Raw genomic sequence first — 15,000 nt, 5'->3', positions numbered from 1 at the left:
CCACTCGCCAGAGGCTCGTGTCTCCCGATGATATTCATCCGCTGGGTCTTGACTGAAATACAAGCCATATAAAAAACCACTCGTGTTGTAACCTATCTATATATATATATATATACATTCACATACGAAAGAAAAAAGACTTTCTCTTACTTGGAGGCAAATCGAAAGATATCTTCCTTTCCGCAGCAATCTGTCCATCATTGCCGAATCTCCAACTCCACAGGGTGATATCACTCTTGTCTATATTTTTGCTCAGGACGTAGCGTCCCTTTTCTTCCCAACACTCGCACGCCTCCGGGTGAAACGAGAAGCACGTGCCATCGCGCTTTACCAGCAGCTTACATACGTCGACGAAGAGATCCCATGTCCGCTTGCTTACTATGATGGTGGAGGTCTCCGGGAGGTCAGTGCAGTTGTGTGTGTCCAATTGAAAGGGGAGTGCGAGCTGGTCACTCTCTGCCGTGTAGGAATTGGGGTTGGTCATGGTAGGGAATTCAAACTTGGCACCTGTTATGACCAACATGCATACTCTTTGAAAAACATGTTTGTTCTGGTCTTTTAATTGGGAGTTAAATTCGCTGGCAGTGGGGGGAGAGGCGGGGGAGAGAGGGGGGAGATGAAGAGAGAGAGAGAGGGAGAGAGAGACAGAGAGAGAGAGTGATGAAGAAAGAAATAGATGGGGAGATGAAGAGAGAGAAAGAGAGAGAGAAACGTGAGAGAGAGAGAGAAACGTGAGAGAGAGAGAGAGAATTGAATTGAACTTTAAGGATTAAGACAAGGATTAATAATAATAATAATGATAATAATAATAATAATAATAATAAATGAGCATTTACATAGCGCAACATCATAACTTTACAATTATGCTCTTTGCGCTTGACACATTTAAAATTCAAACACAGTTATACAAGCATTTACATCTACATTCATAGTCAGCAACGCTTGATTAAAAGCATACACCATCAAACATACATTACAACAGATTCTTCCACTAATTAAGTAATAAAAACATGAATAAAATAGGTAGTAAAAACAAGGAAATACCAGCTGAATACCCTTAATCAAACAGAACATGTTATTAATACTGAAAAACAGCCCTAAATGTGTATACACATTATCACATTATCATTAAAACAACATGTAGCCTACTGATGGACTGAGAAAACAAAATCAGGGGTTGTATTTCTTGAAGAGGTGCGTTTTAAGTGCTCGTTTGAATGCTTGGGGTGACTGAGAGTGGCGGATGTGAAAGGGGAGAGAATTCCAGTGTGTGGGTGCGCAGAAAGTAAAAGTGCGTTGTCCGTATGTTTTGGTTTTGGTGTGTGGAATGGTGAGGATGCGACAGTCAGAAGAGGCACGGAGTTGTCTTGCTGGAGAATAGACGGTGAGGAGTTTAGAGAAGTAAGCAGGAGACGAGCTAGAAAAGAAGTTAAAGCAGAGGGTGGACAGTTTGTAGTCAATGCGGGCTTGAATAGGTAACCAGTGCAGTGTGTGAAGAAGTGGTGTTGCGTGATCTCGTTTTCGTGCTTTCAGAATGAGGCGTGCTGCCGAGTTTTGGACTTTTTGTAGTTTATGCAGGAGATACAGAGGACAGCCAGAGAGAAGAGAGTTGCAGTAGTCGAGTTTAGAAAGAACAAAGGCACAGACAAGAGTGTTAGTTGTTTGAGAGGAGAGTGTGTGGCGAATGGTGCTGATCTTACGAAGCTCAAAATAAGCTGCTCTACAGACTAAAGATATATGTTTGTTAAGGGTCATGGTCCTTGGGACGCACAGACACACAATGATAAAATTGAAAAAATTAAAAATTAAAAATTAAAAAGTTTACCAACAAAAGGAGGTCAGAAAACTTCAGCACGTGATGATAAAGATGACGACGACGACGATGATGATGATGATGATGATGATGATGATGATGATGATGAAGATGAGGCATGAAGAGCATACATATGTGGTTATTCATAAAATCAAATGCATACTATGCAAGTAATTATAAGTACAAGCTGGTAGCAATCGAACATGTAGCAATAGTACAACAAAAATATGTTCAGAATATACAATGCACAGCATATCTTTGGCGTAATACTAAGTGTGGTAAATCAAAACGCGTTAAACTACTCAGACATTAAGTGTTTTTTGACACATTTTTTAAAACTGTAAAGTGCTTAAAGGGTGATGGAAGTGAATTCCAAACTGATGTACCCGAAAAAGCAAGACTGGTCTTATAAAGGTCAATTCATGGAATCGGTGGGATCAAGTTGACCGACCCATATCTGTCGGTAGCTTTATCCCAGCGAAGCTCACGACTTTCCGACCTTGACATTGTAACTAGGGTCATGTGGGCGTTGGAATCATTGTCCAATCAGAAATAGTCAATGATCATCTCCTCAGTGTGTTCCGGTCCGGAACGCAAAACAGTTTGTGCGGAAAAAGAGAACGTGGTTTGACAACTAAAGGGCATCGTTCAAATGTGGGAGAATGACACATCTGACAAATAGCCAGTGGTTACCAACATGAGAAACTGGGGATAGGAATCGTAATCCGTATGTAAGTTTGAAGCGGCCCTGACGCTGTTTGTACGTCAATCCGATGAGAAGCTATCGTACTAGGCCCGAGGTGACATTTCGTCAAGTTCCACTTCCAGTTTGCCGACTCTATGGCCCTCCCCCCGCCAAACTGCTGCACCCGGTGGCAGGGAAAGCAGTTCGACTTAAGGTGACTGCAGGGCAAGTTCAATTTTGCAAGCTAAAAATAAATGTTCTACTACCTTGTCAGTCTAGATCTGGAACTCATGAAACAGCACTATTCAAATCCCCATAAAGTGAGCTGGTGTTTTTCTAGATCTAAGCATCGACCGAATTAAATAGAAATGTTCCTTGCATGGCATAATTATTTACCTACATCTGTTATTAAGTTTGTTGAAAATCAAAGTATTCGTTTTTTGTTTGTTCGCGTGTCTGGTTTTTGCTTAGTCGATTAGCTTACACGATGTGTGGCTTTTTATTTTGTAAGGGTGGTTTAGCATGTATAAAATGAGACCTAGACCACATACGCCATGAAAGTCGAGTTCCCCGTTCAATACCAAGCTTGCCAGTATTGATATTCAGACAACTTTTGGATAAACGTGTGGGGCTGTGGTGTTGCAGTGGTAGATTGTTTGCACGGGTATGTAGGTAGGTACGTGTACATCCGTGTGCTTTTGTGCAGGCATTTGTGAAGCAGGAACATGCAACATTTTTGACAAACATCAGGGTTGTGTGTGTGTGTGTGTGTGTGTGTGTGTGTGTGTGTGTGTGATAAAACCAACTAAGCTTACATCCAACACAAAAAGCTTCAGCTCTACTTCACCAGTCAAAGACAAACGCATTGTTTTATTCAGCTTTTGACACATATATTCACTCGATCAGAATCGAACCCTCTTCGTGAATATTTTATTTCAGAAAAAAATAACATATTGATTCTACACAACAAATGGTATTGCTATATGCTATGAGTATGAACGATGAAGACTAGCAACCGAGACAGATGAGGCATCAAGTTTCTTAGCCTTTTAGCCTCTTATGTTGCATACATGTCATTTGTTTTTAATTTTTATCTCCTGATAACTGACCAGAAAGGTACGTACAAACATCGATTCTGCAACTACCTCGTAAACTTTTCGATCGCTAATACACCAGAACTTGATACAGTATGCAACACTCACAGGCTTGATTACCTGTTGCATTGAAACGACAGAAGGAATTAAAAGACTATGTAACTGAGAGGAACCGATGTATTCAAGTTCAGAACGAAGCAGTTTCTGCCTCGGAGCCTGTATCTCATGCTATGGAGCCACTAGAAGAGAAATGTCTGGCGTAGTTTGACCCAACAGACAGAGAAGTCAAGGGGGGTAATCTATCGACAGCAGTTGTATTGCTGGTTTGTATTTGATCTTACAAACCATTCTTATTAACTTGTATAAATAGTTTATCGCTTCAGTAAACACTCATCTATTTTGAAGATTACGTAATTTTCAACAACAAAAATTTAAAAAAATTCGCAATTCAATATTTCATGCAAATTTTACTAATCCGCAAACAATTTTGCATGAACAAGTGTTATGTTAGGGAGAGAGTACGAGTGCGTAGTTAGACATATTTTGAGTGGAGTAGCAAAAATGCTTCAGCCAGGTACTAATTATGTTATTGAACTGCTTAGCGGAGATTTCCAGATCAATCATACGGCGGTGAAAGACTGGTCTCTAGTACGGTCTATACTTACAAAATATAAAAATAAACAAACAAACCAACACAAAAAAGGTTTGTGTTGCACGTAGGATTTAAGTATTTAATTGAATAGAAAAGGCAACATCGGAATAAAAACAAATCTCGTGGTTCTCTTGTCAAGGAGTATGCACAGAATATGAAAGAAGATTGTGGAGTAGGCTGCTTTCTATTCTACTGCTCTAAATTAGCAAGAGGCAAGCTTTACAATGCTATTCACACTAGGATGCAAAGCATTCAGTGCTAAAGCTCTCAAATCACAATAGTTACAAGACAAAACACACTTCTTGGGGCTACAAGAAATGTTAATATTTGTAAGCACACAATTGGACACATTTTTGTAAATATTTTTTATTGCCTCCCTTGAATAAAACTTATTAAAAAAAATATTCTGAGAAAAAAGTTATACTTAAAAGCAAAGCTATCAAGAAATAGGTAGCCAACCCGTGTAGATACCTTTATTCTCAAGACATTTTATTTGTGGAGGATGTCACTATGCAATTTTACAGATTAAAAAAAAAAAGCTTTAGATGATCTCCCTTGAACAAACATTTCTTGTTTTTACTATGTGTTAGTTTTAAGGGTATATAGAAGAACAATAAAGAAAAAATGCTGCAAATTGACTTGGACTCCTCCGAAAACGGCGTATGGCTGCCTAAATGGCGGGGTAAAAAACGGTCATACACGTAAAATTCCACTCGTGCAAAAAACACGACTGTACGTGGGAGTTTCAGCCCACGAACGCAGAAGAAGAAGAAAAGACTTGGACGTATTTACAATTTAATTAAACAAAATGTTTCAAATTATCTGATAATGAAATTCTACATTAAAATTAAAGCAGATCTAGGGACTTGTGCACAACATAAAACATAAGGAACTATGATCTGCATTGCTTGTTATGATGACAATGGCTGGCACCTGTCGACCGACTTGCACGCCATAATTCTATATGTTTTACTATGCGCCCTGCATGTCAATGGTCTTTCTCTGGGTGGCTCGATTCTGAGGAGATAAAGAAAATGCATTTAGTGCAAGCAGTACATAATGACAACACACATACACTTACTTAAAGCAGCTGCTGGTTTCAGAGTATTTAGTTTAAGGGGAGGCACTGGTGTTAAAAGTGATTTTTTTTGTTTCTTAACTCTTGGGTCAACAAATGTTTCAGAATTTAAGTACTCAGTCCATCTCCTGAGAAAATGAAAAAAAATAAAAATTTGGACCATCGGTTGCCATGGTAGCAGTCCAAGATGGCCGCCAAACTGCCCCTTTTTAAAACCCTAAGGCTTTTTTAAAACTGCATGAAATTTTGTTTTGATGCTTGTTATTTATACTTTAGCACAATGCCGAGAAACTGATAGAGTCGTTTTTTGATATCTCAAGTCATTTAAAAAATATCAGTGATGAAAGTGAGTGATGTTGAGTTTCATGAAAAAACGCCCCCCAAAACGGTATAACTTCTCAATAAATATTTTTTTCAAGAAATCGCTCTATCAGTTTCTGCAAAATAACACACTCAAGATGTATGCAAAGTTTCAACAACGCAAGTTCATAAGAAAAAAAGCCTTAGGCTTTTGAAGTGACAAAAAAGTAGTTTTGAGAAAATACACAAAACGCGAAGAAAATGTATTTTTTGTACACAAACGTTTATGAAACATGTAACAAAACAACACTAACAAAACAACAAGTCTTGCTTAGTTCCACAAGAAAAACAGAAACTAAATTCAACAAAATTTAAAATATTAACACCCAGTGTTCTGCAAGCACCAAGGAAACTGTTCGAAGGTCACAATGATCAACTCTCATCCGTTATGTTCACGCTGCGTAAAGTATGCCCATCCATAACTCCCAACTTGTTATCAGTGAAGCCTTTTATCTTTGACCTCTTTTGGACTTGCTTTGAATAATCAGGGAGTCATATGACAGTGTCCTTTACTTTCTACACTACAATATTTGGGTTGACTTCTGTGAATTGCCTTGCAATGCCATGGGTACTTTGGAAGCTCCTCTCCAGCTTCTGCATCTGTAGAGACAACATAAATTCAAAATTAATATATGTCTATGACAAACTCATATACTGCTATTCACATTTTCCCAACAATGACCCTCCCCCCCCCCCCCCCCCCCCCCCCTTACACACACATTTGAAAAAAGGTATTCTAATATTGTGATACATGGTAACACGATATTTGGGCGCATGCATATGTCAGTGCTGATAGTCAAGCAGTGAACAAAAAGATGTTGACAAATCATGTGAATGGTGCTATTAGGCAGTGCTGATCTGGTTTACAGCTATTGCACATGCATTGCATGCAGAAACCATATGGTCTGCATGGGACGTATGACCACAAGCAATGTTCACTCACTGGGCCATGTGAATGCATGTTTGTTTGAGCCACAAGAAAACTGATCACAGGAGCAAGCTATATATAATATGCTCGAGAAAATAAATGAGGAAAGAACAGATGTTTTGCCCCAACACTGACAAACCTTTTGACAACCAAGCTTCACAGTAGCAGCACATAACTGACTAAATTTGCATCCTATTCAGTTTCTTTGCATCAGGGTGTTGTTACTTAGATTCTGTTCTTCAGCATAAAACAGTCACACACACACACACACACACACAAACACACACACACACACACATAACCAAACAAATATATAAACTTCTACATGTTTGTCAAAAGAAGAAAAAAATACATACCTACTACCATCTTGCTTATCAGCTGCTTGGAATCTTCCCTGCTCTGCTTGGGCTAGTATTCACTGCACCAGATTTCCCAGGAGATGCAAGTTGCACCATGGCTGAACATAGTCATTTTTGTATTGATTGTTCTTTTTCTAAGCAGTTTATTTGCTTTTTTCAAGAGAAAAGATATAGGGTCTGCCTTCTTGTTGCCATAAATGGCAAACTCCGTGTTGTCCTTATTGCCGTACGCATTCCGCTCCGCAACTCTCAAATAAGTCGTGGCTCAAAACACTCATGGCAACGTGCTTCAAACGTACACCACCGGTGGTGATTTCTTGCTCCATCTCAGCTGTTGCAAGGGAAGCAGCATAGTTTCCAGCCAATTTTCATTCTGGACGAAGAAGAATGCACAAACTTGATCTTCCGATTCGTTCGTAGCAATAGCAGACGACACTATCGACTCGCACTTTCTTTTTAAACTTCTGTCACGCCAGCCTCTGCAACTGATCTGATTTTAGTCGATAATTATCTCCTTTGCGTGTCAAGCACTGAAATCGGGGCAAAACGTGTGATAAACTGAAGTTTCCACAAAGATATCCAAGGAAAATCGCAGCTGTAGATGTTTCACATCGCCTTTGGCAAGACCTGGCGGAAATCAAGAATATTGCATTCTGGGAAGGCCGAATCGAACCGAACGAGACCGAGCATAAACGAAGTTTAATATCCGCGATTCGATTGGTCAGTAGACAAAAATTTTCACACGGAATCTCCCGGAATCTTCATCGGTTGTCTTCGGCTCATTGGAATGTCTTCTAGTTGCTGTTACTAACGGCGCGAAATCTGTAAACGGAAATTCCCGTTGTCCGCGGTATGAACTGATTGTAGCAAAGAAAAGACAACTCATTCCAGTCATGCTAACGTGACCACCGTTGACGATGTGTTTGACTCACATTCACCTCTCAAACATACGCATTTTTTTGCTGTTTTGTGTTTGTTCAATACACAATTGCATACACATACATTGTTCATTTAGCCGTTTTGACCGTTTATGATTAATTCTGATCTAAAATCAGTACATCAGAGTAACCAGAAGAGGTTCAAAATCCAGAATCAGAAAGAAAACCGAAATGACCAGGGAACAAAAAAATCACTTTTTTCACTGTGGTGTCTGCCCTTAAGGCCCACCCCAACTTGTTTGCCTCAATGTCGCAGATTTGGTCAGACTTTCACAATGAGTAAGATAACAAATTTAACAATGTTTTGATTTAAAAAAAAATAGTATTCATTTTTGTTGTTTTCGGCCCCATTCACTGGGAATCTTACTCAAGGACAAGGATTTTTCTTAGGAATATTTGTATGTGAAGCTTCCAAGCCCTAGCTTCAGAAACGACCAAGAAACCCTCAATAATGGATTTTGTTGTGCATAGTGATGGCTATCCAACCGAGTGGCGGAGCACTGGTGAATCCTTTCATTCTCCTGATTGCTTGATTATGTAATGACATTGTGGAGTTGGTAGTTATGTGAGTGTGTAGTGCCTGCTCTTCGTTGTTTAGTCGGGGGGAGGGGGGGGGGGGTATTGAATCATATGATCATAAAGTAAGACTTCACTGTGATGTGCAGAGATTTAGTCAGGCACACAACATTGCTATGCTATCACGAAATTATATGTTCTATCCTCTAGATGGGCTACACAACTACATCAGATGTCATGGTTGGGTTTTCGCAAGTCAGCAACATGTTTTGAAGTTCTCATTGGGTAATCACGGCTGACATCAAACACCGAAAAGGTGGAAAAAACATAAATCAATGAACTCACCTTCCCTGCATTGTGATACTAGCCATATGGGTCTGCCGAAGTAGCTCCTGCACATATTGAATTAAGTATTCATGTTATTGTTAGGATCACACTTTTTTCTGGTACATGTATATCAGACTGGAAAGTTTCTCAAGGCTTGAAGAATTCAAGAGCTTGCCTATCCCCAATAAAAAAAATAAAAAATTTAGTATGCAAGTATTTTCAGGGTCTCAAGGTTTTAATATGAAGTCTGTTCCTCTGGGGTCATGGAGAAACAAATTACAAATGAGAACATACTGTTACACAACAAATTCCGACCAATTTAGGACACACCATAACATAACTCACAAACAAACAACAGCAATACAATAATTAGTCTGCAAATACCTAAACGTCGTTCACACTAGGTATACAAAAATAAACAAGAGGCGAAGCCTTCAAGGCTCACGTAAGAAATAGACAAACAGTAACACAAACTCAATCACTCCGTCACACATACACACCCACACACACAGAAAGCTTAGGTGACACTGTGCAAGAAAGAGAGACACTAGATCTAGATCTGTCTGTCTGCATGTAGCCTACTTACAGGGACACGACTGCCAAATAGTCTCGGCCCGCTCAAAATAACAATGACCGAGACCACACACACCACGCGAGAGAGAAAGACTACAGGGAGGCATGCCGTCATGATGCATTAATTGACGTCAAACACTTTTGACCGTGACGTAATCTTATGCGAGCTTTATCCATAGTCTTGGATAACCACTCACACATAGACTCGGAAATGTTAAAGTTTCTACCACAGACATACACACGCACAAACACACACACACACACACACACACACACACACACACACACACACACACACACACACACACACACGCACAAACGCACAGACAGACAAAGTTACGATCGCATAGGCTACACTTCGTGAGCCAAAAAGCACATTCAGGCAGGTTTGACAAGTAGACCATTCCAGCTGCTGTTCCAGACCAAAGGCCATGTTTCCCCTTACTCTGTGATTGTAATCATAATTATTGTTTATGAATGACTTCAGTTTTTCTAAGTAAATCTCTCGTTGTAATTACTGGTAAATGCATTATCCCAATTAAGATATCCTCACATCTAACCTGCGTAAACTTCATTTCAAGGGTTTTATTTTTTTTTTTTTTGCTGGCCAAGAAATTATAAGCATTCCTCAATTATGTTCCTGTCAGACTCAATGAGCTAATCTTATAAAAAAATTAAACAAGAAGGGCAAAGCCCATACGACTCACATGCTTGACCTTGACCTTTACATGACCTTGACCTTCAGGGTCAAAGTCAAATAACTAAACCTAGCAATGACATCATACACTAAGAACTGCTTTACACATTTTTCCTACCAAAAATACATGTGTCATCCAAGGTCATGCAACACAAAGCTGTTAATTCAAGACATAGGAAGTACAATGGTGCTTATTGGCCCTTTCTACCATGAGATATGGTCACTTTTAGTGGTTCACTACCTTATTTTGGTCACATTTCATAAGGGTCAAAGTGACCTTGACCTTGATCATATGTGACCAAATGTGTCTCATGATGAAAGCATAACATGTGCCCCACATAATTTTTAAGTTTGAAACAGTTATCTTCAATAGTTCAGGGTCAAGGTCACTTCAAAATATGTATACAATCCAACTTTGAAGAGCTCCTGTGACCTTGACCTTGAAGCAAGGTAAACCAAACTGGTATCAAAAGATGGGGCTTACTTTGCCCTATATATCATATATAGGTGAGGTATTCAATCTCAAAAACTTCAGAGAAAATGGGAAAAATGTGAAAAATACCTGTTTTTTGGACATTTATGGCCCCTGCGACCTTGACCTTGAAGCAAGGTCAAGATTCTATGTATGTTTTTTGGGGCCTTGTCATCATACACCATCTTGCCAAATTTGGTACTGATAGACTGAATAGTGTCCAAGAAATATCCAACGTTAAAGTTTTCCGGACGGCCGGCCGGCCGGCCGGACGGACGGACGGACGACTCGGGTGAGTACATAGACTCACTTTTGCTTCGCATGTGAGTCAAAAAAGGTAGCATCTTATAATATTCTCACGTGAATTATAGCTAATCAGAAAACTAGTATTTAATTTTTTTTTAAACTCAAACTGAAAATACAGGCATGCAACATTATCCTTGCTGTTTTGTGATAACCCTTACCATCAACTATTCTATTTCATTTCCATCTTAACAGGCGCAGCACCTCTCTGGAAGCCAAAAGAACACTTTAAATCCACCCCCCCCCCCCCCCAGTACTGAGTAAACATTGCTGTGCATATTTTTAAAAAAAAACAATGCCTGAGTCTCCAGTCACCTGTTTATGTTGTTGTCCTTGTACTTCACTTGCAGCTTAGCTGTTCAAGAAACTGTTTCTTTGATCACATGATCAAAATTCAAATACTTAATAAACCAATTTTGATTCTATTTCTTCAATAATAAGTTGAACGTCCGCATATGTAATTGCCACAATTTACAGAGTTTCTGAATAAATGCTGCAAGAAAAACCAACAGAGTGAACAGTTTGTAAATATACTAACATACCTATATTTACCTTATGACATGTGTGGTACAGTGGCTGCTAAAACGTCCGTTGCACCTGTCTGCATATATTAGGTGACAGCCCTGATGGAGACTGAAAAACAAGTTCCTTTGTCAGTACCCTGTGAATGAGTGTGGTCGGGTATGTTCTGGAACAATTAGAGCACTCCCTATGACCATATGTTGCACGGAGGGTAGGGGTTTTTAGAGGTGTAGTTGTTGGACTGTAGTGTAGAGGCTGATTGGCAGTGCTATGGGGTGAGGGTGGAGCTGTGGCGGAGAATATATCGTATGTAATTGAATACTAATAGTAATAAGCATGATCAGTTAGACTAGAGTTAAAAACAATGTTGATCGCCAGAGACATTACATAATGTGAAATCACAAGCATGTTACTGTACCTTTCGTTTTGCCATTGAGATTGGTAGAAGGCATTGAGTGGTGAACACAAGTTGCATTGATCACTGCATCACCATGTGGTCAATCCCCTTTGATCTGCAGATTGCACCAGCACAAACAAACACTGTGTTATGATCGTAAACAGCCCACATGGCCAATAAATCTAAGAACACAAACACTAAATAGATCTAATCGGAGAGCCTGCAAACCGAGTCATGCTTTTTAAATTCAATGAAAATCTGTCTGTCAATGAAGCAGATAGATCTATCCTTGCGATTGTTTTTGCAAGCAGATAAATGTTAGAACGTCACTTATTCCGTTTTCATTCAACAAATTGATATTTTGCAAGATGCATTTCGTGCCAATGAGCTGAACAAACAATCATCAAAATCAAGCAAGTGGTACATTCTTGAAGACAAAATTCAGTCACGCAAACAAACTGAAGGGAAAAAATCTAGCTTACTGCTGTACTGATTTCGCCAAATAAATGCATTTGCATGCCGAAGTTATTCCTGCTTTGATTCCAATCATTCTAATTGATCTGAATGCAAAAAATATACGTAAACGAGCTGATCAAAATGAGTAACATTGCACCTGCCTATATACTGTACTGCGAAAGCGAAGGTCGTCTGCGACTGGAGATTTTGAAGTCGAACAGCGTCGTTTCTTCACTCTCAGCGGTTGTCTTCATCGGAAAAGTGAAAAGCCTGACTTGCAATCTAGCGAAAGACACATTCTGTCTTTCCGTTCGGGCGTTGTTTTTGTGTACAATCTCTGAAAATGTTATTTCGAAAAAGGCGGCCGTCATTGTTTTGGGGTTTCCGCCTAGTGGTGTTTTAAACCGGTTTCAGACCGGAACACACTGAGGAGATGAGAACAAAATGGCAGCCCCCATGAAATCCGAAAGGTCACGGAAAAAAGTCGTGAATACTGTATCGACTTGAGAAATGTGCACACCGAATAATATGTATGATAAAGAAGGATTCGTTGTGCCCGGCTACGTGCTACAGTTGGAGATGGAAGTTCACCAAAAATTGGGACCGAACTAACAAAAATACGGTGGGTACAATAGGCGCCCCCATTTTTTGAGCAAACGCCACCCAAGGCCGCTTTGGACGGGTAGAAATTCCGTAGTTTCCAAGTCTATGGATAAAGCTCGCGTAAGAAGAATACGTCACGGTCGAAAGTCTTTGACGTCAATTAATGCATCATGACGTCATGCCTCCCTGTAGTCTTTCTCTCTCGCGCAGTGTGTGCGTTTGTGTTCATTTTGTGCACATGTGTTAGTGTTACTGTTTGTGTGTGTGTGTGTGTGTGTGTGTGTGTGTGTGTGTGTGTGTGTGTGTGTGTGTGTGCACGCGTGCATGAGTCTGTACTCGTATGTGTGTGGTGTGTGTGTGTATGCGCGCACGCGTGCATGAGTCTGTATTCGTGTGTGTGTAAGTGTGTGTGTGGGCATAAGTGCATGTGTGTGCGTGTATGTGTGTTTGTTTGTAAAGGTGTGTATGTCCGTCTGTCCATATACATGTGCGTATGGGTGTGTGTTTTGTGTGTATGAAGTCTTTTTGTGAGAGAGTGAGTGAGTGCGTGTGAGTGAGTGTGTGTATGTGTGTGTGTGACTTGGGGTGTGTGTGTGTGTGCGTGCGTGTGTGTGTGTGTGTGTGTGTTTGAGAGAGAGAGAGAGTGTGTGTGTGTGTGTGTGTGTGTGAATGTGTGTGTGCATGAGTTTGTGTGTATGTTTGTGTGTGTTTGAGTGTGTATAGGTGTTTGTTTGTAAAGGTGTGTGTGTGTCCGACTGTCTATGTGCGTATTTCTTTGTTTGTTTGCTTAACGCCCAGCCGACCACGAAGGGCCATATCAGGGCGGTGCTGCTTTGACATATAACGTGCGCCACACACAAGACAGAAGTCGCAGCACAGGCTTCATGTCTCACCCAGTCACATTATTCTGACACCGGACCAACCAGTCCTAGCACTAACCCCATAATGCCAGACGCCAGGCGGAGCAGGCACTAGATTGCCTATTATAAAGTCTTAAGTATGACCCGGCCGGGGTTCGAACCCACGACCTCCCGATCACGGGGCGGACGCCTTACCACTAGGCGACGTAGAGGTTACATGCCGAGTCTCAGTGATTATTAAAAATAATGGTCGAAGTTAGCGGATCATGAAAAATGCGAGCTTCAGCGAGCTTTTTCATGACCGCGAACTGAGACCATTATTTTTAATAATCACTGAGACGAGGTGTGTAACCTCTTTATTCCCCCTTTCTTCAGTTATTCAAAGAAAACAGGAGTTTTTGTGCGAAAGTTTGATCGAATCCGAATCACTCAACCAGTCAACCTGCGCAGGCGATCGATTAATGCGCGGTTGTATAGTTCCGTGCAAATCATTCCATTCTGTTAACACTTCTTGTCAGTTTCCCTGTTTTAGACTAAAATCAAGTACACAGATAAGCTGTTATTCTGCTGTGGCGGTAAAGGCAGATATTGTGTGTTCTGTTTATGTTTTAGTATCGCTAAAGATAATGTTCTTTCGTCAAATGGGACTAGCAGACGAACTTTTGCACCCGTGTTCCAACGTTAATTACTGTATGAAGTTCAGTTTTTTGGGGAAAATAGTGTATGAAACCGCTTTATGTTGTTTAAATTGATGAGATGTGTGCATTTGGTTGCGTGTGATCTGTTTATAAAATGAAATATTGTTGAAAACTGACCGTCGGATTGCAGTCAGTGTTGTCGAAGAAACTGCGTTAAAAGAAGGGGAACTACTCTTGTCGGCAAGAGTATGAGTTACTTGCCTTGGGAATTTGCTTGTGATGAACGGTGTGTGCACAGCAGATCTATATTCAGAAAACAACCGAACTCATGGATTTTATATGGAGATTCATGTGTTCAGGCCTGTAGTTGTTAATTTAAATGCGGTATGTTTGTATTGTTTGCTCCAGAGATGTATATTTCGTACGTATAGAGCGTTTTGAACTTTTCAGTCGCAAAAGTAGTACCAAAACAGAACAGCTTCTCAACCCATTGCACTATCGAGGATTCAGGCTGTTGCTGGCTCGTTATTTGTTTGGTTGCTGGGTCATTATCGAAAAATAACTAGCTCTACAAGTTTACAGAGGTAAAGAAGCAGAGGGGGGAATAAGTATAAGTGTGTGTTTTGTGTGTATGAGATTTGTGTGAGTGTGTGTGGGTGTGTGTACGTGTGTGTGTGCGTGCCTATGTACAGTGTGTGTGTGTGTGTGGGTGTGTGTCTGTTTGTATAA

At 40.3% G+C, this 15,000-nt stretch overlaps 2 protein-coding genes and 2 long non-coding RNA genes across 4 annotated transcripts in view; 1 reads left to right on the top strand and 3 right to left on the bottom strand.

Moving 5' to 3' along the window:
* The window catches only part of LOC138973308 (arylsulfatase B-like), a 443,818-nt gene that overhangs the window by 176,693 nt on the left and 252,125 nt on the right, over positions 1-15,000 (top strand). The gene's annotated exons all lie outside the window — the stretch shown is intronic.
* Positions 1-15,000, bottom strand: part of LOC138973307 (uncharacterized) — a 97,481-nt gene that overhangs the window by 31,324 nt on the left and 51,157 nt on the right. The window lies entirely within an intron of this gene.
* LOC138973303 (uncharacterized) lies at positions 5,028-11,884 on the bottom strand. The gene is made up of 4 exons (XR_011457957.1): positions 11,736-11,884; positions 11,348-11,428; positions 8,769-8,815; positions 5,028-5,261 (listed from the first exon to the last, which is right to left on the bottom strand). It is a non-coding gene; the product is annotated as an uncharacterized lncRNA (long non-coding RNA).
* Positions 5,887-8,135, bottom strand: LOC138973302 (uncharacterized). The gene is made up of 2 exons (XR_011457956.1): positions 6,967-8,135; positions 5,887-6,282 (listed from the first exon to the last, which is right to left on the bottom strand). It is a non-coding gene; the product is annotated as an uncharacterized lncRNA (long non-coding RNA).

The sequence above is a fragment of the Littorina saxatilis genome, linkage group LG8 (assembly GCF_037325665.1).
Source record: "Littorina saxatilis isolate snail1 linkage group LG8, US_GU_Lsax_2.0, whole genome shotgun sequence".
NCBI classification, from domain to species: Eukaryota; Metazoa; Mollusca; class Gastropoda; order Littorinimorpha; family Littorinidae; genus Littorina; species Littorina saxatilis.
The sequence above is the reverse complement of the archived record's forward strand: the minus strand, read 5'-3'. Positions and strand labels throughout refer to the sequence as shown.